Source organism: Microcaecilia unicolor, chromosome 1, assembly GCF_901765095.1.
Source record: "Microcaecilia unicolor chromosome 1, aMicUni1.1, whole genome shotgun sequence".
Lineage (NCBI taxonomy): Eukaryota > Metazoa > Chordata > Amphibia > Gymnophiona > Siphonopidae > Microcaecilia > Microcaecilia unicolor.
Genome location: NC_044031.1, coordinates 635875543 through 635901923, shown reverse-complemented (window position 1 = coordinate 635901923; position 26381 = coordinate 635875543). Strand labels below are relative to the sequence as shown.

The 26381-nt window shown below is 42.6% G+C and overlaps 1 protein-coding gene across 4 annotated transcripts in view; it reads right to left on the bottom strand.

Annotated features, from left to right (window-relative positions):
* The window catches only part of LOC115481855 (claudin domain-containing protein 1-like), a 66268-nt gene that overhangs the window by 26979 nt on the left and 12908 nt on the right, over nt 1-26381 (bottom strand). The window contains exon 1 of one of the 4 annotated variants that reach the window (XM_030221286.1): nt 10280-10340. The exons of 1 other annotated variant lie outside the window; for it this stretch is intronic. The gene's annotated coding sequence lies outside the window, so the exon portion shown is untranslated. Of the gene's footprint in view, nt 1-10053; nt 10133-10279; nt 10341-26381 lie in introns of those variants that run through there. 2 more of the 4 variants (XM_030221321.1, XM_030221303.1) reach the window with 2 other exon arrangements.

The following is a 26381-nucleotide window of genomic DNA, read 5'->3' as shown; positions in this document are numbered from 1 at the left end:
TGCAATAACAACCATGCAATAACACCCCACCCGTCCCAGTGAAACTAAATTCTCTCATATGATGTATTAATATCTAATTCAGCAAATCTATAAAAAAAAGTTAACAGGATCTTCAAAGTTCACAGCATCAAAGTTGCTTGAACTGAAATGAATCAGAGCAACAGTGTGCATACCTTCTTCGATCCAATTTATTTACCATTGTGCTTCCAGCTTGCACTAACTTTTTAACATTTTTGCTTCAAGGTCATCCAGCAGCCTTCAAGACTTTCAAATTTTAATAAAACATATAATCGAGTAATGCCACTTAACTTGCAAATGATTTCAGGTGGGGGTTCTTCTAGACCTGAAATCATCTGCAAGTTAAGTGGCATTACTCGATTATATGTTTTATTAAAATTTGAAAGTGTTGAAGGCTGCTGGATGACTTTGAAGTAAAAATGTTAAAAAGCCAGTGCAAGCTGGAAGCATAATGGTAAATAAATTGGATCTAAGAAGGTATGCACACTGTTGCTCTGATTCATTTCACTTCAAGCAATTTTGATGCTCTGAACTCTGACGATCCTGTTAAAAGTTTTATAGATTTGCTGAAATTGATATTAATACATCATATGAGAGAATTTAGTAGATATATATATGGTTGTTATTGCATGGTACATAAGAATACAGCTGCCTGGGATAATTACTAAAGTTAAAAGGCTCACAACTGATGGCAGTTAGGTGTACAAATGCAGGTAATCTATAACATCACACCCAAATTCTGGAAATGCCCCTCCCATGGAGTTGTGGGCTATGAAATTTAGGTGCACATGTAAATAGAATAAGGTATAGGGCAGATATGCGCACAACTTCTAATTACTGCTAATTAAGTGCTTGCTAACTCCAATTACTTACGGATCTGGGATCTGCACCCAAATTTATATACAGAATCTGGGGGTCAGTGGGCAATATTGGGAGCTTTGCTGCCATGGGGTGGGGGCGAGGGAAACGTTTCCTGCTGTCATGGCAAAGGGTGCTGGGAATTGTAGTTTTGCAGTGTTTCTGGGATTTCAAGTGCCATGCATTGATCATTCTAGAGACCTGGGTGCAGCACTAGAGCCCCAGGGGAGAGATCCAGCATTAGGATGCAGAAACCTATACTGAGCTTAAATGTAAGAAAACTAGAGATAAAAACTGCATTGCCAATAGGGGATGTAGGAGAAGCTGTAACAAAATCAGAAATGGAGCATTCACTGATCCCCAGGATATAGAGTGTGTGATTCATTATCACGGCACACCCTTGCTGCAGCTCAGGGAGTCAGAGAGCCACGACTCCCCCATATCCTTCTTCAATTTCTCCAAGTCATCATGTATGAGTATTTACTTGCAATCTCACCTTTGCTGGTCTGGGGCCTTTACACGCCTAAACCATTCTGTAATAACAATATGGATACTCCTGCCTGTGGCCTGAATACATCTGTAACCATCAGAAACCAGCTTTTCTACAAAGGAAAATTACTGCTTAGCATACCATGATGACTTCATCCAAGGATATATTATTTGTTGCAAACTAGCCCAGTTATCTCCTGGGAAGAATGGAGGAGAGAGACACAGATGGCTCTAGGAGTATGGGATCCAACAGGGAGGTTTGCATGCCATCAATAACAGTTTCTTTGCGACAACAAAGGCCTCTCTTCATGACCATGAAGCTGGCTGGACATTATTACACCGTCTGTGATTGGTCCACAGATATCATCTGACCCTTGGATGCCAATGTTGGACTAAAGGAAAAGAACAGAAGGAAGAAGACTAGAAGACCTGCAGGAGGATAGAAGGCTCTGAGACAGAGAGCAAGAGACTGATTTCCTAAAACACCAGTGAACTGCAGACCTTGTAATAAACTAACAAGGTTAGATCAGCTACAGTATACGGCCTTACCTAAAGACTGTGCCATCTATATCTAGAATACAGACCTTGGACTTTATTCCTGGACTGAGAGACTCCTGAGGCTTCAGCTTGAGTCTCAGAGGAGGAATCCACTTCTTTACCATTGGAAGTCTTCCATAACAGACAGCAAGGTGAGATAATGGGATATACTATCTATGGTCATGGGGCTAGTGTCACGTCCCTTACCTGCGCCGCCCTGCCCGCTGGGATGCCTCGCTCCGCGAGCAGGAGAGAGCGGGGTATCGCTGGCTATGGGCGGCGTGTGCGGGGAGTTATGCCCGCCTCCTGGACGATGCCGGTTCGCCGCTATAGCGCTGTGGCAGCCGGAGAGCGCCGACGCTGCCAAAATGGCCGGCGCTCACAAACTGGATTGTCTCTTCCGGGTGCGGGACCTGGGAGCATAGAGAATGCCCCTTCTAGGCCCGGATTGGCTGGTCGCGGCTGGACTCCGCCTTCTCTCTGTGACCAGCCTATCCAGAGCCCTGGGGCTGGTTGTTGGCTCCACCTCCCGGACAGCTGATGAGTATCTCCATGATGGAGGGGGCTATTTAAGTGCAGACGCTGGCAGAACTCTTTGCTTCGGCTTCTGCTTGTGGATCCCTGAGTTCTGTGTTTTTGGATTGCTTTTGCCTGCCGCCTGCCTTGAACCTCTGTTTGGACCTGGACTTTGCTTTTGCCTGCCGCCTGCCTTGAACCTCTGTTTGGACCTGGACTTTGCTTTTGCCTGCCGCCTGCCTTGAACCTCTGTTTGGACCTGGACTTTGCTTTTGCCTGCCGCCTGCCTTGAACCTCTGCTTGGACCTGGACTTTGCCTTTTCCGGCCTTGAACCTTTGGTTGGACCTGGACCTTGTCTTTGGCCATCTGTCTGCTAGCCATCCTGTGTTCCGTCCTGCCCTCCTTTGGAGGTTCCTGTCCTGACTCTTCAGGTAAGATCAGAACTGTCTGGCTGCCAGACGTTGTTTGGCACAGGGGCTCACAGATCGTGGTATAGGCCTGACAGCTAGTTAGTCCTTGGCTTTTGTCTATGACAGATTGATTTTATTTCAGGATTTATGGTCAGTGAGTAATTAGCTGCTAACTGTGTATTTTGCATAAGACGTGTGTGGTGTAAGTTCTCATAATAATCATTAGGATATCAGTATTGTGATTGGTTGGGTAATCACTCAATTAGATAGTCCATTTGGATAATCATATATCTTTATATATATTTTGGTGATAATCTATTTTGGTAACTAATCTAGTTTTGTAATCTGCTTTGCAATTTGCCACATATATATAACTATTATTTTTCTATTCCTAATAAATCATAATATATTCCATTTGTGGCATTGTTGCTTTTTCCAGAACAGCTAGCTAGCCTTAGGGCCAAAGAAGTACGCTTCCCCTAGACACAAATCCAGAATAATTGCTATTTAGTAGTGTTCTGTCAGCTAAGTACCTCTGGATATATATTAGGAGTTTGTCCTCCTGAATATACCCCTACAATCACCACAGAGCAAGTGCCCCCAAAGGGACTCAAAAACTTCTTTGAATCCACATCCACTCCCAGTGGTGAAGCCACGACCAACAGCAACCCTTTAAACTGCCACTGAATGGGAAGCCAGATGGACCAGATTATAGAGGACGTTTACCCCAAAAGGCCATCCCAGCTCCAGGCGGGAAATCTGTGGGGACCCAGCAACCACTTGAACCAATGCAGCACAGAGCTACGTAACCACTAAAAACAGCAGCCTGAATGCTGGGCACCCATTGAAAATGCCAGGCGGCGGTGCTGCTCCACATTCTTTTCATGGAGCACCCTAAGGGCCAAGCACCCTTGGACAGGTACAGCAGTCGCATTTGTGACTGACGTAACCAGGGCATCCACTTTCAAGAAGACCCAACACTTCTCAACCTCCTTAGCTAAGGCAAAGAGACAATCAAGAGCCCCGGCCACCCTGAGAGGATCATCCGGACACTCCTACTCCACTATCTACCGGGACCCCCCATGAAGAGGGACCTGGGTGAGCACAAATGAAAAAGCCCGTCACATGACCAGGGATTTATTCGCCCTGTGATTGCATTGAGAGAGAAGGGAAGATTCTAACCGCTAATTAGCCTTGGCAGGAACACTGAGAGGAAAGTATCCATTTACGCTTAAGGAGTGGGGGGGGGGGGGGGGGGGGGGGGGGGGGGGGACACAGCATATGTAAAATGCTCACTGAGAGAAAAGACAGACTGACTGAATGAGCCACATTTGCACACTATAAAAATTAATCAATTATGTGGCTCATTCAGTCAGTCTGTCTTGGCTCTGCAGACCACGCAGCATGTGCCGGCCAACATGCCCTACCATGCAGCAGACATGCGAGGGCCTGCCTAACTGCCTCGGCCTACCTCAGTGCAGGGCTCCAGTATATCACCCCCTAGCTCTCTCTGGGTACACCTAGAGAGAAATTCCCTTAGTTCTTTACAATAGAATTAGTCCCTGACATAGGGCATAAAGCTAGCCAGGTCAACTGAATGAATTTTATTTATTTTTATATATGCTGCTGAAATGAACACTTTTGGAAAGCCAGAGACCTGCAGAGGAAGCCTGTGGGGATCACAAACAAACAGGGTGAATGGGCAAGAAGGGTGGGGGGGATGGGGGCTCAGTTGTGCATGCCATGATAGCATCAAGACTGGATTACTGTAATGCACTCTACACTGGTCTGATGTCAAAGGGTTTGTACCAGCTCCAATTGATTCAGAATGCTAATGCTGCAGCAAGACTGATAGAAGGCTGCAGGCCACGTGACCACATCATACCATTTTTGCATAAACTTCACTGGCTACCAGTACAATATAGGGTTAAATTTAAAAGTCTCTGTTTGACCTTCAAGTCCCTTAAAGGAAACTGCCAAGAGTACTTAAAACAGGATTGCCCTCTACACATCTTCAAGGTCACTAAGGTCCTCCAAAGGAGTTTCCCTAACCACACCCTCTCCAAAGGACACCACACGATGTGATACCCGCAAGCAAACCTTCTCCGGAGTAGCCCTCGCACTCTGGAATGCACTCCCTGAAATGCTCCGCTTAATACAAGACTATCTCACTTCAGGAAGCAGGTGAAAGTTTGGCTCTTCAACCAGACCTTTAATGGAAGAAGTAAATGACACTGGCTGCAAATACAATATATAGCAGGACATGTTTAACCACTCAGACCCTAGCTAAGATAATGTTCAAGCAACTTTCTTTAAACTAATCCCTTATTTTCTTACTTCTGTTACTCTATCATCTATATGTTCCATCTTTGTTTACACCCCATGCTATTAAAATGTTTTATTGAGTATTGTGTTGACATTGTAATGTAGCATACTATGCCGTACTTTGCAGTGTTTTTTGAATATTTTTACTGCTGTAATTGTCTATTGCTTATGTTTGACTTATTCTTACTGTACACAGCCTTGAGTGAATTCCTTCAAAAAGGTGGTAACAAAATCCTAATACATAAAGAAATAAAGATAGCCAGTTAATTGTTTAACCTATTAGTGGAGGTTTTGAGTTAGTCTTCACTGGACCAAACTTGCTTTCACAGTGCCATCACCATCCAGCTGGATAAGCAGTGTCTTAAAAGGGTGGAGGATACAGGATTTTTTTTTAAACATTTTTTATCCCACATTATTCCAAGCAAACTTAGGTTCAATGTGGCTTACATTTGAAAATACAGTGAGATAGAATAATAGAATCCAGTTATATCGTGGGAGCAAATAGATGGATATTTCTGAAACATTTAACAAAGTTGAGCTTACCATACCCAGCTGAGCATTTAAAAGCCTGCTCTTTAATGATGCTACATGTTCAGAAATCAGCCATAAATATAGACAAAAGTAAACAACAACTTCTACAGAGTACATCCAAAATTTAATTTTTATTTTCTCATTTCCAGCTTCCAAACTTTCAGCAGATGTACAGATCAGCAGGACCCAATGCAGTCCAAAATAAGTAAAATTAAAAATAAAAAAAAGACAACACAGTTCATACCCAATTGTTCAACCACCCTTAGGCACCTTTGAGTTTTAAAAGCAAAACTATGTGCATGTATTTTGTTATTTATTTATTTATTAGGATTTATTTACCGCCTTTTTGAAGGAATTCACTCAAGGCGGTGTACAGTAAGAATAGATCAAACATGAGCAATAGGCAATTACAGCAGTAAAAATATTCAAGTAACAATACAAAGTATGGCATGGTATACTACTTGCAATGACTACACAATATGTAATAGAACATTATAATTGGTAGTGAAGGATAAGGCAAAGTTGTAACATATAGATGAGTAAGAAAGTAGGAAGAATTAGAAAGTAAGGTGACTGACTCGAAGAAAGTTGCACTTGAGGCCAGAGAGATGGTTAAACATTATCTCAGCGAGGGTAGGAGTAGATAAACATGTCCCGCTGCAGTATGTGCAGCCCAAGTCAATCCTTGTGTGTGTGTGTGAGTGAGACTAACAAGTTAGTTACTTCTTCCATTAAAGGCTTGGTTGAAGAGCCAAGCTTTCACCTGCTTCCTGTTAGAAATAGACAAACAAATTCAAACAAAGTTTACAGCAAGTGCCCTTAGTATGTTAATACTTGGTATCAATAATGAAACAGTGATTGAATATTCACATAGCCAGTGGCGTAGCAAGGGGGGGCGGTCCGCCCCGGGTGTCAGCTCAAGGGGGGTGCTCCCTGCCAGCTCCCCCCTGGGTGCAGCACGACACCCCCCCACCTCGGCGCATCAACACCCCCAGACCCAGTGCCTACCCTCAGCTCCGTCCAACCAGCTCCCGCACCCTACCTTTAAAGAAATCTCGGAAGCCGTGGCGAGGCGAGGCGCAGCACCTCGCGCCTGCATGTAAAAGAAATGTGGATCGTCTCATCGGGCTTTCCTTTACTCTGTCTGTCCCACCCTTGCAGAAATAGGAAGTTGCGTCAATGCAGGGAGGGACAGACAGAGTGAGGGAAAGCCCGATGAGACGATCCCCCGCCGAGGGGGGGTGTCGTGCTGCACCGGGGGGGGGGAGCTGGCAGGGAGCACCCCCCTTGAGCTGACACCCGGGGCGGACCGCCCCCTCCTTGCTACGCCACTATGTGAATATTCAATCACTGTTTCATTATTGATACCAAGTATTAAGATATTAAGGGCACTTGCTGTAAATTTTGTTTGAATTTGTTTGTCTAGTCCTTACTGCGCCTCGCCACGGCTTCCGAGATTTCTTTAAAGGTAGGGTGCGGGAGCTGGTTGGACGGAGCTGAGGGTAGGCACTGGGTCTGGGGGTGCTGATGCGCTGAGGGGGGGTGTCGTGCTGCACCCGGGGGGGGGGGGGAGCTGGCAGGGCCTGAGGGGGGGGGAGCTGACAGGAAGCACCCCCTTGAGCTGACACCCGGGGCGGACCGCCCCCCCCCCCCTTGCTACGCCACTGGCTATGTGAATATTCAATCACTGTTTCATTATTGATACCAAGTATTAACATATTAAGGGCACTTGCTGTAAACTTTGTTTGAATTTGTTTGTCTAGTCCTTACTGCGCCTCGCCACGGCTTCCGAGATTTCTTTAAAGGTAGGGTGCGGGAGCTGGTTGGACAGAGTTGAGGAGGGTAGGCACTGGGTTGGGGGGGGGTGTTGATGTGCCGAGGGGGGGGGGGGGATGTCATCGTGCTGCACCCGGGGGGGGGGGTGCAACGGCGAACCACCCCGGGTGGCAGCCCCCCTTGTTACGCCACTGCACATAGCAAGCGGCCTGGGCCAACAAATTTATTTTCCATTGAACATAATTAACTTTGTATGAACTGGACAATGTTGGCACATTAGACTGCCTCTGGACAGAATTTCTGCATTAAGGAAGCCCCTATCTCATTATTTAATAAATATCTGTGAAATAGTAGTAGTAAAAAAAAAAAAGCAAGTGCATTTTTATAATATACCACTACATTCCACAAAACAAAAAGGACCAAATTCCCACCTGCCATCTTTTTCTTTTGATGTAGGGCACAGAAAAAAAGATATTAAATGATCCCAGTTTCAACCTAATTAATGCTTTTTTAAATTGTAATTATAAATAGTAAGTCTGATTATTAAGTACTTGATTCTCATAATATAATGTCTGTTTTGGTGGCCCTTTACTAGGTGAAAACATCACTGCTCAAATACAGGTAGCCCCTATAGCCAGCCTCTCCAAATGACACAATGATTTAAAATGTTGAACACCTATTACGCGTGCTCAATATATCTGGGGCCCTAAGGGGAAGGATGGAGAGCCCCCTATGCCGGTAGTGGGAGAAGTTATGAACCTTACTTCTTTCCTGGAAAACTCACTGGAACTTATTACCCATAGGATGACGATGTTGGTCACCTTTGTCTTGGAACCAGACCAGAATGCTGTTTTAAGACTTTCCTTAAGACATTTAGATAAACTGTTTATGGGCTCAAAAGTCAGAGTGTTTCCTGATCTCTCTAGGCCAATGCAGACGAGACGCAGGGCTTTTTTAGCCCTGCGCCCCAGAGTTGAGGCCATGGGAGCAAATTTTGTATTGCGTTTTCCTTGTATTTGTAGTATAGTGCTTGAGGGTAAACAATATCTATTCATGGACTCTAAACAGCTTATTGATTTTTTAGATGCAAGAATGGAAGTGAATGTTGTATGCCCTCCCTGAATAGCTGGCTGGAGGTGGACTAAAAGAGGGGGCAGATGGGGGTTTTTCCCCCTTTATATTTCCTTTTTGTTTTCTAATTCTTGGAATCATATTTCTTCATTTGGTGGACGAAGACTGTGATTTTTCTTTTTCCTTTTGATTTATTACTGATTCTATGTAAAGTTAATGTGGATTTCATTGTCTCAATGTGTTTGAGATTATGTATAAATTTTGAATAAAGGTTAAAAAAATAAAAATAATAAAATGTTGAACACATTACTCTAATTGATGAAACCAGTTTTGTATGAACATAAATGTCATTCAGCTCCAACTGTTCTACTGCTGCTTTCCCTTCGCCATCAATATTCCCAGAACTCACCTATATACAAACACACAGCCAGGAAACAAAGATGAACCCCCCTCCCCCCCCCCCAAAAAAAAACAACAAAAAAAACATGCCTTTAACAACCAAACAGACTTGAAGAAAAAAATAAATATATATCACAGAACTGGAAAATGTTGGTATATGACGACTGACTGGCCTTCTGGATGAAGGTAGCTCTACCTTATTATTAAATATCTCTTTAAATTGTAGTAATAAACAATATTAAATACATTTTTATAATATACCACCATATTCCACAAAACAAAACGAGCAAGTTCCCAGAAACCTTTTAATTTAGGCACAGTAAAAAAAAAAAAAAAAAAAAAGAAAGATTTTAAATACTCCCAGACAGGTTTCAACCTAATTCATGTTTGATGTGTTAAGTAGAGAGGTGTGGTAGCCGTGTTAGTCCACTCTTAAAGGTTATCAATAGAAATCAAACAAACACATTTGCTTATTTCCAATCTGACAAAGGGCAACCTTCAAAAGCTAATCAAGAAATGTATTAAGTTATGTCCAATAAAAAAGGTATCATCTTATTTTCTTTTCCATGTTTTATTTTGTTTGATTTCTATTGATAATGTTTGATTTGGGATGTGTCATAAATAAATAAATAGCAACTCTAATGTTGAGCATCTGATTCTCATAACATGTCTGTTTTAGTGGCCCTTTACCAGTTGAAATAAAATCTCTGCTCGAATATAACACATGCTAGGGAGCCCCTATAACCAGACCCTCCAAATGACTACTACTACTTATCATTTCTATGACACACTGACTGAATACGACTTATAACAAATTCCTACCCTACCTATGAAAAGTTATTCCGTTATTATATTCCTCTGTGTGCAACAGTATGCTGCACAAGCCGGCATGTTTGAAAATATGTGGGATCAAATAAAAATGCTACGAACAATAAAGAACGACAACGTGGATGCAGCAGCTCATAGATTTGTTTGCTTTGTTTTGAGTGTACTAGATGACGGCTGCACGGGAAAGGCGAAATATAGATCAACCTAAGTGGCTTCAACTTTTTTTACATCATGCCAACTCCTGTTTTCAACCTCCTTGGATAAGCACATGGCAGAGTGTGTGTCTCCCCGTACTTCACGAATATATGAAGAGGATGCATTGCAGTGGTCAGGACACAACAGTTAAACAGGACTCCGCCGCCACCACCACTGCCAGCCCAGCTGTACTCTGTCAAATTCCTGCGCGCGCAAAGTGCACCCCGAAGAGCTCCACCCCTTCTCCGTAAGCCCCCACTGCACTGGCCAAATGCCTGCAGTCACCAAGCAGGTCCCTCCCCTTAATACCCTAACCCTTGCTTACCCAGCAGCTCTCCCTGCAGCGCGCTGTCTGATTAGATTACCCAGAAAGCACCGTGGTGTCGCTTCCGGCAAGAAAAGAAAGGCCGGCGCACACAGGGAGGTTTGATGACGTCAAAACGATGAAGAAACTTAGATTAGTATCTGTTTCTCCTTCCGCGCGCAGCCGTCGTTCTGCGTACATTCCAAACAATGCAATATAAGCTCCTGCCTTCGTGTTGTCGGTTTTTTTTATTGTTGGTAGCATTTTTAGTTAATCTCACTTATATTTTCAAACATGCCTGTGCAGCATACGAGTGTACACAGAGGAAGTATAATAACGGAATAACTTTTCATAGGAGAAAGAGTACTAATTTGTTATAAATCGTAATCAGTGTGTCATTTGGAGGTGCTGATTATAGGAACTCTCTAGCACTGTTCGTGCAGAGATTTTTTTTCTTCTTCTGGTAAGGGACATCATGTTATGAGAATCTGCTGCTCAACATTAGAGTATTTATTTTATATCCCACATCAAACATGAATTAAGTTAAAACCTGGGAGCATTTAAAATCTTGTTTTTTCCTATGCCTAGAAAGATCAAAAGAGAAAGATGCTTTGTGGGAATTGCTCCTTTTGTTTTCTGGAATGTGGTGGTATATTATAAAAATGCACTTAATATTGTTTATTACTACTATAAGAGAAAGATTGAATAATGAATATAAATGTGTCCTGTGCATAATGATGGCTAAGGGAAAGCAGCAGTAAAAGAGTTGGAGCTGAATGACAGGAACAAATCTAGTGGAGGGGAAATAAGTGAGCATGAGTTCAGTAAAAGTTTTATTGTGCCATGTTGGGCGGTTCACTGTTTTTTTTTTTCTTGTTCTGTATGAAGCTTATCAACCAACATGTGCTTTGAATAAAGATGATTAAAGCAAAACATAAGTTTTAGATGTTACTGAATTCTATTATTCTGTCACACTGTATTTCTAGTTTTGCCACTATATAAGTCATCACAAGGACAAAATGTAAGAAAACCGATGGACGGCATTAGGGTCTTATACAGACCTGCCAAGTCCACTTCTGTGGGTCATCTCCCACACTCCCGCTGAGGAGCAGGGATCTCACCTGAACAGCTCAGTTTCCAGGGATAGCAGGAAATGCCTTCATTAAACGTTATCTCCTGCTGCCACTGGCGTTTTACAAGGCATCTCCTGCTGTCGCTAGAAAGGGAGGCTGTGCGGGGACGGAGCTATGGGCAAGCCCTCAGTCTGCTCGGGAGGCTGACCCCCTTGGCAGATCTAACTTATTAGCCCATTTAGTTATGTCTAAACAAATGAGAGATCTGCATGAAAGAAAATATTTTTATTATTTTGACTTATGAAAACCACTTGTCCCTGAAACATGCTCAAAACAGAATAATCCATTTACAAAAGAGATGAGGTGAAGATGTGAATCCATGTGCCCCAATGAAAGGAGAATTTATTATTATTATTTGTTGCATTTGTATCCCACATTTCCCACCTATTTGCAGACTCAATGTGGCTTACAATAATGCATCATGGCAAGCGCTAATCAAGAGTAGATAAACAGTTACATAGAGAATAATATAACATAATGGATATAATCAATTCACAAAAAATAATAATAATAAAAAATAAATTAAAATCAGAAAACCGTCAATCTTTCAAGTACTTGGTGATGTGTTAGAAATTCCTATTGTTGATTATTATGGTAGGTCTTGTTAAAAAGAAAAGTTTTTACTTTTGCTTCCCATCTTTATACCACCAGGCTTCCCAAGGCAGATTACAACAGTAGTTAAGATGAACCCATCAATAAACAGGATATCCTCACTGAAATTTGGCCATGTATTACTGTATTGTATAGAATGGTGTAGAAAAATGAGCACAAAATACAGCCTTTATTAGTGCTGTTTCTACCAACTACAATAATGTTTTAAGCTGTTTTAGTGATATTCAGTTTTGATTTCATGATTTTTATATCTACTTATGGGAAGCGTTCAAATAAATTAAAAATCTGTCAAAGTAAAAAAAAAAAAAAAAAAAACCAACTTTTGTCCTCCACCTTTTAAGGCACTGCCTTTCCAACTGGAACAGCTTTTGTCTTTTTACAGATGGACCAGGCATAGGTAGTCCATTATTTCTAATAATCTTTTACTATTGTTTTCAATAGTGTTTGCTATTGTTTAGAATGAACCAGTGACTCTTCCTTCGGTGCCGCCTACAAAATAACGGTACGCAGCCCTGCCCAGTGCATCCTGGGATATGCTGGGCAGGGCTTCACACCATATAAAGCACTACTTAGTTGGAATACCTTAGAAAGCGATTGACCTACCAAAACAGAATAGGTTCTACCCCTTAAAAATGAGGCAACCCAGTCTAATGCTGTAGAGGAAATGCCAATTGATTGCAATCTTTGTAATAGTAAGTCAAATGCTGATGCTAAATCTAAATATTGTTAAGGCAAAAAAGCCCTGATTCAGGGTTTCACTTAAGAAACAACCAACAATTGATTCTATACTGTGCACCTTTCTGAATCCTGACTGTCCCTCAGGGCTCCTTGTTGTCACAATTTCTTTTTAATGTTTTTATTGCTCCATCATTGACTGTTGTACAAGAATTTGGCGTCAGTGTCTATTGTTGTACTACTACTACTAATCATTTCTATACTGCTACTAGATGTATGCAGTACTGTATACATTATATGCAGGTACCTTCTCTGTCCCTAGAGGGCTCACAATAAGTTTTTGTGACTGGGGCAATGGAGGGTTGGGTGACTTGCCCAGGGTCACGAGGAGCTGCAGTGGAATTGAGCCCAGGTTGCCAGGATCAAGGCCTGCTGCACTAACCATTAAGCCACTCCTTCTGCTGCCTTATGCTGAAGATATTTTAATAGTGACAAAGAAAAATCCATTCAATTTAGATTTAACATCTATCCAAAACTGCTTATCAGTTGTAGCCAATTGGCTAAAAGAACATCACTTAGTTTTGAACGTAAGACTTCAATGTACTTGTGGGATTACTGGAAAGGGAGAGGAACCCAACATTATGCCAATATTTGGGGGAGCAGCTATTCCCCCAGTAGATACTTTTAGATACTTGGGGATTGTGGTGGACTCTCAAATTATCTTTTGAGATCATTATCTTTATCCAAACTGTAAGGGATTGAAATATAAATTAACGTATGCATCTAGCTTCTCCTACATATGTACGCAAATCTGGAATGAATTACCAAAACCCATAAAAATAACCAACGACACAGTGAACTTCCGTAAACTATTGAAAACCTATTTATTTAAGAAAGCTTACAATAACAACTCATCCTAAATGCCAACTAACAAAACGCACCTAAACAAAATGTATTCTTTATGTCTTAATTGTTTATGCTAAATTATCCTGATTTATAGTTTAATATTCCTAATTGTTCAAGTTAATCTGTCACGAATGAAGTTTAATCTAATACCTTTCAGTTCTTATCATAAGACGAACGTTCCTTCCTGTAACCTAATCCACTCTGTCTCTTCTTCCTCAACTATGTATTTCTCCTCTCCGGAACTGGTAATCACCACTTACGGAACTACCGGTATGTAAGCCACATTGAGCCTGCAAATAGGTGGGAAAATGTGGGATACAAATGTTATAAATAAATAAATTACCAAATTTATCAAAATGAGTTTTTTGTACTCTAAGATTTTAAGATCAGTAAGACATTTGTTTGATGATAAAACACTCCACACATTGCTTCATGCATTGTTTCCAAATTAGATTTTTGCAATGTAATTTATGCAGGGACATCAACTTCTAATATTAGCTGTCTTCAGACTCTGCAAAATACAGCACTTAGATTATTGGGCAATTGTAGGAAATATGATCATATAGCACCTTTTTATTTGAAATACCATTGGTTACCAGTTGAACATAGAGTGAGATTTAAGGTATTAGCCTTGACTTATAAGGCATATTATTCTTTATAGCCAGGTTACATAAATTAGTTAACTATTCCGTATACACCTGCAAAGGCTTTGAGGTCTTTACAAGACCATAGATTAATAATTCCATCATTACGGAGAGCTAGGTTATGTTCAAGAAGAACACAAGCTTTTTCTATTTAGCATCCTCCCTCTGGAATAATTTCTTCAACCATGTCTGTATGGAGGAATATTTTAAGAAGTTTAAAATGTTATTGAAGACCCTGTTGCTTAAAGAGGCCTTTTATGTAAGACTGCTGTAATAGTGCATAGGTACACTGATGTGTCTGTGAAGGATAATATCAATGGTTTTAATGATTACTATGGATGATCTCTGTATGATTGTATATAGGTTTATCCTACTAATATTATTCAAAGTGAATGGGCTGTGTTGGCATTAGCATGCTGCTAGCTTGGCTTAGTAAATAGGAGGGTAAATGTGCCATAAATATAAACACTGGACTTAGAAGCCTCACACTTGCTATTGCTTTCAGTGCCTGCTTGTGAGAGGGTAAAGGTGTGAAGATGGGCTAGGAAGGAGGTGAAACAATGAGATGGAAAAGTTAGGAGATAGGTGAAAGGTAAAAAGGAGTCTGAGGACCTGAGCGTGAGGAGAACAGGTGAAATCTGAGTGAACAGAGAAGCAGAAGATACATTTTCTCTCATTTCTGTTGTGTAATCATTTTCCCTTTGATTTTTAAACATTTTGAGGGCAATTTTCAAAGGAATTTCCATAGGTATACACCGGCTGTCTCAAAACTGCCTACCTATACCAGCACTGGAGGGGTGGAAGTCCAGCGAGGAGTAAAGTGTTCTAGCATCAGCGCGGTTACTTGGCAGCTTTGGCTGCATTGGTGAGAGGAGCCGGCGTCTGTGAGGGGTTGCTGGGGTTTGGGGTTTGTTTTTGTTTATCCGGTGTCCTGAGAGAGGGAGAGAGCATCGGTAGCGTCAGCAGCAGCAGCGGTGACAGGCTGGGAGAGGATCCCAAGTGTGCAGCCGGCATTTTTTTTTTTGTGGGCCGGATCGCTGTGAGTTTTGTGGCATTTGAAAGCCGCTGCGTGAGAGGAGGGGCAGCATCTGGAGCACTGGCGCAGACGAGAGAGGCAGTGCGGGGCCACAGCAGAGCTGCAGCAGCATGGAGGTGGAGGGAGAAGCCCGGGAAAGGCCATCAAAACTGATTGGCCAAGCGTCAGCATCTGACATCATTGATGACATCGGATGCCCGCCCAGACGCAGGGGAGCAGGGAATCCTGTTTCTTAAAGGAGCAGAGCCATTTCCTGAAGAGGAGAGAGACCATCGTGGGACAGAGACAAGTGGGAGAAGTGCTCCAGTGTACTTTCCCCCGCATTCTTTATTTTTTGTTTCATTGTAATCAGGCGTGTGGTTGGCTGGCATGCATCACAGAAGTTCCGGGAGAAGAGCGGTGACAGCACGAGCCAGATGCCAGCTCATGTCAGAGCCATGCAGCGGGCTTGTGCAGGGGGGAAAATTGAAAATAAAACACTTCAGAAGATTAAAAAGGTATGGGAAAATATATTCTTATTCAATGTTTTGATAAACAACATAAGTACATAAGTAATGCCACACTGGGAAAAGACCAAGGGTCCATCGAGCCCAGCATCCTGTCCACGACAGCGGCCAATCCAAGCCAAGGGCACCTGGCAAGCTTCCCAAACATACAAACATTCTATACATGTTATTCCTGGAATTGTGGATTTTTCCCAAGTCCATTTAGTAGCGGTTTATGGATTTGTCCTTTAGGAAACCGTCTAACCCCTTTTTAAACTCTGCCAAACTAACCGCCTTCACCACGTTCTCCAGCAACGAATTATGCGTTGGGTGAAGAAATATTTTCTCCGATTTGTTTTAAATTTACTACACTGTAGTTTCATCGCATGCCCCCTAGTCCTAGTATTTTTGGAAAGCGTGAACAGACGCTTCACATCCACCTGTTCCACTCCACTCATTATTTTATATACCTCTATCCAGGGGCGTATCTGCGTGGGGCCTCAGGGGCCTGGGCCCCCGCAGATTTCGCCCTGGCCCCCCCTACCGCTGCCAACCCTCCCCCTCCGTTGCTCGCCTACCTTCGCTGGCGGGGGACCCCAACCCCCGCCAGCCGAGGTCCGCGTCCTCCTGCCGCTGCCGGCTGCCTTTGGTCCTTTCATTTTTCCATTGAAGCTGGCGCCGACGAAAGTTTCTTTTGAATCTGACGTCGCTGCACGTTGTACGTGCAGGACGTCAGACTCAGAAATTGTTTCTGAGTCTGACGTCCTGCACGTACAACGTGCAGCGACGTCAGATTCAAAAGAAACTTTTTCGTCGTCGGCGGCGCCAGCTTCAATGGAAAAATGAAAGGACCAAAGGCAGCCGGCAGCGGCAGCGGCAGGAGGACGCGGACCTCGGCTGGCGGGGGTTGGGGTCCCCCGCCAGCGAAGGTAGGCGAGCAACGGAGGGGGAGGGTTGGCAATGGCAGCGGCTGGGGGGAGGGGGATCGGCAATGGCGGCGGCGGCGGGGGGGGGGGCTATAATGTGCCCCCTCACTCTGGCCCTGGCCCCCCCTACCGCCGCAGGTCAGATACGCCCCTGCCTCTATCATGTCTCCCCTCAGCCGTCTCTTCTCCAAGCTGAAAAGCCCTAGCCTCCTTAGTCTTTCTTCATAGGGAAGTCATCCCATCCCCGCTATCATTTTAGTCACCCTTCGCTGCACCTTTTCCAATTCCACTATCCAGCTTATTTTCGAAAGAGAAAAACGCCCAAATTCCGACCTAAATCGGGAGATGGACGTCTTTCTCTTGTGGGTGCCCAAATCGGTATAATCGAAAGCCGATTTTGGGCGTTTCCAACTGCACTCCGTCGCGGGAACGCATAAAGTTGACGGGGGTGTGTTGGAGGCATGGTGAAGGTGGGACTGGGGCGTGGTTATCGACTGAGGAGAGATGGGCGCGCTCGGCCGATAATCGAAAAAATAAAGGCGTTTTTAGCCAGAATTTAGGACACTTTTTCTGGACCCTGTTTTTTCATGAACAGGTCCAGAAAAAGTGCCCTAAATGACCAGATGACCAACGGAGGGAATCGGGGATGACCTCCCCTGACTCCCCCAGTGGTCACTAACCCCCTCCCACCAAAAAAACCCGAACTTTAAACACTTTTTTTTCCAGCCTCTATGCCAGCTTCAAATATCATCCCTAGCTCCATGACAGCAGTATGCAGGTCCCCCGAGCAAATTTAGTTTAGTTGGTGCTGCCCGGACCCATCATGTCAGCTAAACAGCTGTGATTGGCTGACAGAAACTTGGAGGGACTTAATGGAAAGGGAAGGACGTCTAAACAACTGATTCATGTGGTGCAGTGCTTAGAGCACTGGCCTGGGAATCAGAAGGTGGCTGGTTCGAATTTCCCTTTTACTATTTTTTAATTTGGACGTCCCCAACTGCACTTGCATGTTTTTTTTTTCTTCCGGTTTTTGCTCTGTGCATGGGTCCGGGCAGCACCAACTAAACTAAATTTGCTCGGGGGACCTGCATACTGCTGTCATGGAGCTTGGGATGATATTTGAAGCTGGCATAGAGGCATCTCAGGGGGACCAGTACACTACCAATGCTGGCCCCTCCCATGACCAAATGCCTTGGATTTGTTCATTTTTGAGCTGGGGCGCTTTGGTTTCGATTATCGCTGAAAAACGAAAACGCCTAGCTCAAAAAACGCCCAAATCCTATGCATTTGCCCGGCACAAACCGTATTTTCGAAACTAAAGATAAACGTCCATCTTTTTCGAAAATACAGTTCGGCCCGCCCCTTCACGGACCCGTTCTCGGAGATGGACGTTTTTACAAATGGGCGTTCGCGTTCAATTATGCCCCTCTATATCTTTCTTGAGATGCGGCGACCAGAATTGAACACAATACTCAAGGTGCGGTCACACCATGGAGCGATATAACAGCATTATAACATCCTCACACCTGTTTTCCATACCTTTCCTAATAATAATTCCTAATAAAGAGCATATATTGAAGATGTTAAAATGTATACATATGTACTTTAGCTTACTTATGTGAAGTTGTGTTTAGTACAGGGGCTCGTGAGTAGACTTATGTCAGGCTGTGACATAGAAGTTCTAAACTGTATTTTTAGGCAGTTCGGAGGTGAGTTATACTGAATAGACCTGTATTGGTAGTTTCCGTTTAGTAAGATAGAAAAAATTGTTTTAGAGCTGAAAGAAGCTCTTGTGTGAATTTGGAATAACTGAAAAAGTGTTTGGGCTTAGATAATTATCAGGAGAAGCCTCGCGTGTGTTTATTGGCTTCTAGTTGTGTGTATGTAAACTGATTTGTGAGGCAGTGGTTCTTGTAGAGCAGAACCAATATTTTATTTAAATACTAGTAAAAAAGGCCCGTTTCTGACACAAATGAAACGGGCGCTAGCAAGGTTTTCCTCGGAGTGTGTATGTTTGAGAGAGTGTGTGTGAGAGTGACTGTGTGAGAGAGAGTGAATGTGTGAGTGACAGAGAGAGTGAGTGTGTCTGTGAGAGAGTGTGTATGTGAGAGAATGAGTGTATGCAAGTGCGTATGTGAGCCACAGTGAGTATGAGAGTGTTTCACACAGAGTGTGTGTGAGAGAGAGTGTGTGTGTGTGTGTGTGTGTGTGTGTGTGTGTGAGACAGAGTGTAAGAGAGTATGTGTGCGATACACAGACTCTCTGTGAGACCGAGAGTGTATGAGATCGAGAGAGTGTTTGAGAGTGACTGTGTGACACATAGAGAGTGAATGTGATACAGCGTGAGACATAGAGTGTGGAGAGGTTTGCAGGTTTCCTCTGTATGGGGATGAGCGATGCTCCGATGCCTCACCTTTGCTGCTAATATGCTGTGGTGGGGGGGGGGGGGGGTTGACTGACAGAGAGAGAGAGTGTGTGTGTGTGAAAGAGAGAGGTTTGCAGGTTTGCTCTGTATGGGGATCAGCGATGCTCCAATGCCTCACCTTTGGTGCTAATATGCTGTGGGGGGTTTGGGGGATGAGTTTGGCTGACAGAGAGAGAGTGTGTGTGTGTGAGAAAGAGAGAGGTTTGCAGGTTTGCACTGTATGGGGATCAGAGATAATGCCTCACCTTTGCTGCTAATATGCTGTGGGGGTGGGGGAGTCTGGCTGACAGAGAGTGTGTGTGTGTGTGTGTGTGCTTCAAGGTCAATTCCCCCTTTTCCCATCAGGTTCCTCATACTGTGTGTTTTCCTTTTTGCTGGGTTACCTGTTTTTCGCCAGTCTTCCTATTTCGATCAGCCAGTGAGGGCGGGGGAGTTTGGCTGACAGAGAGAGTGCCTGCTTGAGCTGTTTCATTGCCCCAGGGCACTGCTTCTGTGCCAGTCAAGCTGCCTGAGGCCCAGATGCACAAAACCTAACGAGCCCACAACTTGCGTTTTAAACTGGTACCAGCCAGTTTAAAACGCAAGTAGTTCACCCCGGGCATGCACTAAGGGCATTTTCCCTGCCACGGTAGCAGGCAACAAAAACGGAATGCAAATGATTGAAAAGCTATTATAATGAGCTGCACTACCGTTGCAGCCCATTATAATGAGATGCACTACCGTTTTTCCGATTCCCTTACCGTAGGAACCCTAACGAGATGTCTGACCTCTTGTTAGGGCTCCTGTGAGGGAATCGGAAAGGAAAAGGGCCCCCAAAAAAGGTAAAAAAAAAAAAAAAAAAAAAGCAGGGCGCGCATGTGAGGGGCATCCTTTAAGGACGTACTGTCCCTGCGCTTGTGAGAGACGTCTTTTTTTTCGCAGTTTTTTGCTCTGCCGGCGCTCGTGTTTTTTTTCCCCCTTCTATTTAGTCTTCGCCGCGCCACTTACCCCTCCACAGCAAAATTTTTCTATTTTCCTGGTTGCCGGAGAATCGGGACGTCCCTTTAGATTAGGCTCCTCTTCCTGGTCTCTTCAGCCAATCAGAGCGCGTTTCGCTGACAACAGCCAGCTATGCCCGCTTTGATTGGCTGAAGAGACCAGGAAGAGGAGCCTAATCTAAAGGGACGTCCCGATTCTCCGACTCAGGTACCGAAGGACTAGAGAATGCAAGTGAGCTACAACGAGTAGCTCATTTGCATTCCCTATCGTTGATGCATTCCCGTTCCCTACCGATTCGCTATGGAATCGGTAGGGAACGGGAATTACCAATGTCTTTAATGCATCTGGGCCTGAGACTGTTGTGGATTGCTTTATCTCTCCTGCAGCTGTGTTTGTTTCCTTCTCTTGATGTCACCTTAGCTGTTCTCCGAGGGCGGGGCTATGAGAGCGAGTGCAATTCCCCTGGATGGTGTTGCTTTCTTGTGGTTGGTTAGTGTCGATGCTGACCTACCAGGAAATGCACAAATGCCTCAAGGTTTTTGTCCACCCAGTCAGCAGCCAGCTTCAGAACGTTGGAGGTGCTTTTTATTATATAGGATAGGATTTCAGGCAATTAAATCAACTACTACTACTACTTGACATTTCTAAAGCGCTACTAGGGTTACGCAGCTCTGTACAATTTAACCTGAATATAAATAAATTTGATGTGATTGTATAATTTAAAAGTCACACAGGAAAATTAATTTTGAGGAGATTTGGTAAATATAGCTGTCACTGTTCTTTTAAAATTCAGCTGTGAGAAGTTAATAATCTCTACTTTAAAAACAAATAAATACTTTGAAAAAGTAGTTAAGTTATATTGGAGCTTATAACATCTGTATGCTGAGGAGTCAGAGAACTTAAAAGTCTCTGCTTCATAGTCACCATATAAGCCCAATAGGTCGATTGTAATTAAAATTTTGGTATTGAAAGTTTTATTCTGATAAATTATTTGTGGGTGGGTTAAAGTTTAGGGATTTTTTAATTATCAATTTATTTTCTTGGGGTAGTTAGTATAAAAAGATATCAATTATAAGTTTATAAATAGGGAATAGGTTTTTTTCCATTTAAGTTGTTTTTAGGTAGCATAGTAGGTACATCCGGACCAGTTTCCAGATTCTCAATTCATGAATGGTACCCAACGTTAAAGAAAGGAGAAGAGCAGAAGAAAGTCACGAGAGCTTGATATAAAGAAAAGAACTGAAAAATTAAAGAAAATAGAGTTTAGAAATTTAAAATAATAGTTACCTGTTTACAATGAGGAACCTGTAAGAGAAAGAAAAAGAAAAGTGCACACAAAGCATCAATTTCTTTAAAATTGAATTAATTTTGATTAATATAAGCACGCTAAAAATGTTTTTAAACAAAATGTGCTTGTAATATAAGGATAAGTACTTATCTGATAGAATCTGTTGTAGAAATTCATTAGAATGATAAGGTAGTGAACTGCAAAATAAGAATACAATCTTGATTAATTCAGAAGTAAATGTTATAATTGAATTAAGAATACATTTATTGGATTTCATCAATAGACCTCACCTGAGGTCCTGAGTTACTTTTTTTTTTTTTTAGAATTTTTTCCCCCTTCTATTTTAGAAATAGAACGATGAGGCTAGTTTTAATAGTTGTATTTCACCTCCGTTTTGATGAAAGTTTACCTGAGGCATTCAACCGGATATAGTATGGTAAACAATTGTCCTTGAAGGTGAGGTCACAATACAATCAGTATTGTCAAAGCCCAGTTGTAGAAAAGTCACTAGATTCATGTGAAAAGTCTCCATATTGTCTACTAAGTAGTTAAACCCATTTCAGCATAATTAGGAGCTTTTTGAGTTCTGGTTGGTTTAAGGTTAATATACATTGGTGTAGGGGGGGGGGGGGTATTTCACACCCACTCTGTCTCAGGAACACACATACAGGTTCCTCAGATATAAACTCCAGCACCTTCTGACTTTCTCAGACACACCCATGCATGCTTTCTCTCACAAACACAAAACATGTACAGGGTGGGATTAAAATACAGGCACATGTCTAGGACAGTGTTCTGTCAGATGTGCTAATTCAACCAATGAGAGCCTGCATGGCTTGCTATTCTTGTATATGATCTGTTGTTGGCACAGAAAAGTGGCAGAGATGTGTATAGGAGTCTGCAGAAACAGTACCTCCCTACACACAATTGAGCTGCTTATCTCTCACTACTGCTACCTCTCTCCCAGTCCAGTAGCTCAGTTTACTGTCTCCCATTGTGTCACAAATACTAAAGCTTCTGCTGCTTGCCCACTTAGCTCCTGTTTGCCTCCTGTCATGGCACTGTCATATTTATTTGGATTTTGGTCACACCTAGTAGCTTAAGGTGAGCACATTCAGGTACAGTAGGTATTTTCCTGTCTTTGACATGCTTACAATCTCAGTTTGTACCTGAAGCAATGGAGGGTTGAGTGACGACAGAAATGAAGAAGCCATCAAGAGTCCAAAGCCAGAGGAAAGGGGCTGCTACTAAAGGCAGTTTTCTGCTTTGGATAGTCAATCTCAGTAGGGAAGCCCAATTCAAATACCTATGCAACTTCTTGTGATCTTGGACAGTCAATATTCAGCTGATGGCAGTCAGCGTTTTTTAAAGTGCTGACTGTGGCCAACTAAATTAGGCCCAGTCAGTAATGCTGGGCTATGTCCGGGATCACACATTGAATATGTAGGTATGACTGGACATGTTTTGGCTGATAGATCTTATGCAGGTCCCAGCTGATATTAAGCCGGGACCCGCATAAGACACTTATAAAAGTGCCAGCTGTATATTGGCCAGGACCCAAAATATATCTGGCCCCCAAAATAAAGCAAAACACAGTGTTTACAATACAATAAGTATTCCAGACCAAACAATGTGTACCTCCCTCCAAACTCCTCAATACTAAGTTGAGGAAAAAAACTCAGTATGCTTTTGAGAGTCCCTATATAACATTCAGGAGCACTAGCAACAAACCATCACAGGTCAAAAATACTCCATTATTCAACATACTGAATTTATTTGCAAAGTTGCAATGTTGATATACATACTTAGGAACCGTTCAGTGAAGAAGAGAGGTGCCAAAATGTATTTGTATAAAATTTACTTAACTGGCCATCATAAGGCTGTCTTCCCAAAACTTCAGTGTTGCTTATTGTCCATTTCCCTCTGTGGTCCTGCCCAATCCCCCTTCCTGATGTCCCCCAAACCAGTCAGGCACCCCTCCACATGACCCAATCCCCTCAACATCCCGATAGGTCTCCCCAGCTAGAGGTGGCAGCTATTTCACCTATGACTTAGTGGCGTTATTGCTTTCTGTTTGTCTGTGTTCAGTCAGTTCTTTTGTTGACTGTATTTTAAAAATAATAAATATAAATATAAGGATCCATACCTAGGAAAATATCATGCAATATTTATTCCTAGATTAATCATCAAATGGCAAAATCTCCTATAATATCAACATATATAAAGACAAAAAACAACGTATGTTACAATAACCAAGCCTGAGAGAACAAATGTATAATAAATATATATCATGTCCAAAAAGTACAATATGTATATAACACGTATATAATTCTGCTTTTTTTTTCATGCATGCACATCAATTCCTTATAGCTGGTTTGCTCTGTAATTTTATATATGTAGTGTGGACCTCCTGAAACTCAGCAGAGGAAGTTGTGGATGTTTTCTCTTCCTTGCTGTGTTGTGTTGGTTGCTGAAAGTCAGCTGGAAGCCTTGATGGGTGTTCTTGGAGTTATGGAGAGTAATGGAAATTGTGGAGCACTGGTGTGAGTTTTGGCGGTATGGCAGGCAGCCTTATGTTTCGTCACCTTGAGATCTCAGATAGCATCACCCCAAGGTCCCTCTCCTGAACCCAGCTTACCAGTCTCTCCACTCCTATCCGCTACATCTCTTTTGTATTTCTGCGCCCCAGTGCATCATTCTGCAATTCTTGGCATTAAATTTTAACTAATCTTTATATTAAGGAAATCAATATAATTGTGTGCTCATCAAATTATATGTTTAAAATCAGCACACTTGGTTTGAACAAATTACTTTATAAACACCAATTACAATACAATTCCACTTTTATCATGCTATTCTTTATTATACTTGAACAATAAGTTTTTTGGACATCAATATAGTGTTGACTGACCCTGGAGTTTTCAATACTTCAGTTTATCGTGAGGAAACTGATTGAAATATGATCTTACATTATTCGAATTATCACCCCAAATTGCTACGGGATAATATCCCTGTAGGGCAATTTTTAAGATTGAAATGTATATGCTCTACAGTAGAACAGTTCAAACAACAGGCTATGAACCTGTTTTCCTGGTTTGTAAAATGGGGATATCCAAAATATATAATAAAAAAGGCTTATCGCAGAGCCCTGTATGTGGACCGAGAATGGTTGTTAAGATCTTCTACCCCTGATAGAGCAGACACCTTGGTATGTGTACTCCTCTTTTCTTCTCAGTCAAATATTATAAGATCAATAATTTTAAAATATTGGCATGTATTAGGAATTCATTCACCTTTATATGAGAAGCCAAAATTTGTCTACCGCTGGGGATGAAATTTGGGTGAAATGTTGTCCAATCCAAAAAGCTCCATGCAGGAACGGGGAGGTTATTGTCAGTATGTTATAGAGACCACGCCTGTCAATATACTTCATTCCATGCGCTAATTTCATCTGCATTCTAAAACAAATTATGAGTTATCAGGTGTTGTCTATTGTATTGTGTACCCATGTGGGCTATGTTATATTGGACAAACAACAAGGAAGGTTAAGTTGAGAATAGGAGAACACATTAGTAATATTCGGACTAATAAAAGAGAGGCACCTCTGACAGCTCATTGGCTCCAATATAATCATTTGGTGTCTGAATTACGGTATGTGGTATTGCTTCAGGTGGTGGGAATAGGCAGAGGTTTGACAGACAGATTGCTGTACAAAGAGCAATGTTTCATTTATATATGGGGAACCACAAATTGAATGGCATTAATTACGTCTAATAGACGTATGCTTGCCTTTAAACATTCAGTAAGGTAGTGTATATGTCAACTTCCGCTCAGGAAGCATTGCATTCTGGACTTGGTGTCCCGCTGGGAGCAATGGCCGTAACAGGCAGGTAAATGAGATAATGAAAATTGTGTTTAAAAATGTGATATCTAAAGTTTAAATAACATATTAGGCCGCATCAGCATAATTTGAGTGTTCTGTGCTGTTTTTGCAACAGCGGTTCCTTCTGAAGAAGCAATGTGTGAAAATCTGCATGAGCTAAGGAAACACTTTCATGTGAATGCCCGTGTGATTTTTTTTTTAAGGAAAATGCTATTGCAACTTCGTGTAATTACGTATCATCATGGATTTATCTTTTTATTAAGTATTTGGAAAGATCTTGAATACCGTCAACAAGTGACTGTGAACTTTTCATATTGTTGGTAACATATGGTCATTGAAACATCAGACATTATGTAGGAGGGATATGGACTCACCGGATGTTGTTAAGATTTTTTTTGATATCCTGATGCACTAGTTATAATAAAGAACAGCATGTAAACATTTCAAAGGTAAAATTATGTATCATACCTGATAATTTTCTTTCCATTAATCATAGTTGATCAATCCATAGACTGGTGGGTTGTGTCCATCTACCAGCAGGTGGAGATAGAGAGCAATCCTTTTGCCTCCCTATATGTGGTCATGTGCTGCCGGAAACTCCTCAGTATGTCGATATCCAAGCTCCATCCGCAGGACTCAGCACTTAGAGAATTACACCCACAAAGGGACACTCTGCCCAGCTCACCACCGCCGAAACGGGGGAGGGGAATTAACCCAGCTCATCCCCACACAAGTGGGGAAGGGGAATCCGTCCAGCTCATCCCCGCGGAGCGGGAGAGGGACACCACACCCGCCGATGCGGGGGGATCTGGCTTATCCTGCAACCGCAACCGCGGGAGGAGCTGACTGACCCTAACACCGCCAAAGCGGGAGGGGTACAAAGCTGCCCTACTGCCGCACGAAGCGGGAGGGAGCGCCGGCAGAATTTAAGTCTCAATCCAGCCCCGTAAAACGGAGGGGAGAGGAATGCAGCAGCTCACTGTAACACAAATTCGTCTCAACTCTTGAAGAATCCATTGAAAAAACTTGAACACGAAGTCCTCCTGAACAGGAACTGAAGACTAAACTTGAACCTGAAATGCAACCAGAATATAAACAATACAGATATCTGGGAGGGGCTATGGATTGATCA